Source organism: Orycteropus afer, unplaced genomic scaffold, assembly GCF_000298275.1.
Source record: "Orycteropus afer afer isolate SDZICR_OR568_19922 unplaced genomic scaffold, OryAfe1.0 scaffold00945, whole genome shotgun sequence".
NCBI lineage: Eukaryota > Metazoa > Chordata > Mammalia > Tubulidentata > Orycteropodidae > Orycteropus > Orycteropus afer.
In genome coordinates, this window is record NW_006922532.1 from 483,318 (window position 1) to 484,304 (window position 987).

The following is a 987-nucleotide window of genomic DNA, read 5'->3' on the forward strand; positions in this document are numbered from 1 at the left end:
ACATATCTGACAAGGGACTTATCACTAGAATTTATAGAAAAATCCAACACCTCAATAACAAAAAGACAAACAATCTAATTAAAAGGTGGGTGGAAGACATGAATAGACACTTCACCAAGGAGGATATTCAAGCAGCCAACAAAGATATGAAAAAATGCTCACGATCATTAGCTATTAGAGAGATGCAAATCAAAACTACAATGAGATACCGTCTTGCTCTAGCACTAGTACCGAAATTCAACAAGACAGAAAATAACAAATGCTGACAAGGTTGTGGAGAGTTTGGGGACTCTCATACACTGCTGGTGGGACTGTAAAATGGTACAACCATTGTGGAAAGCAGTATGGTGATTCCTTCAAAAGTTGGAATTAGAAATACCATTTGAACCAGCCATTCCATTACTAGGTATATACCCTAAAGAAGTGAGAGCCATGACAAGAACGCTAAAGAATAATGTAGAATCTGCAAAACACTGCATAACGTGGATGAACCTGGAGAACATTATGCTGAGTGAAATAAGTTAATCACAAAAGGACAAATATTGTGTTAGTCCATTTTTGTAAAAGTTAAGGAAAGGTTTATCTATAGAAGGAAATTTTCTTTGTTGGTTACCAGGTGTGGCAGGGGAGGGAAGGGAAGGCTCTTAGATAGATAGAGATCCTTGATAGAGATGGAGAACAATGTGGAACAAAACTCAAAATCATTTGGAGAAAAAAAAAAAATGGTGGGGACCAGGTTTGCTGGTCCGATAGAGTCTGGTGGAACCACTGATACTATGGCCTCTAGCCGCCCTTCAGATTTGGAATTGAACCCACATCTGTGGTTTCCAGCCAAACAAAAGACAGGCATATGAGTTGAACATTTACCTCAAGTAGATACACTTTTTGAAGAGAACAATCATGGGAGAAAGAAGGGCTGCTTATGCACAGGGAGACAGCTCAGGGGGCAGGAGTGTCTGGAGGGATGGACACAGGGAAGAGGTGACT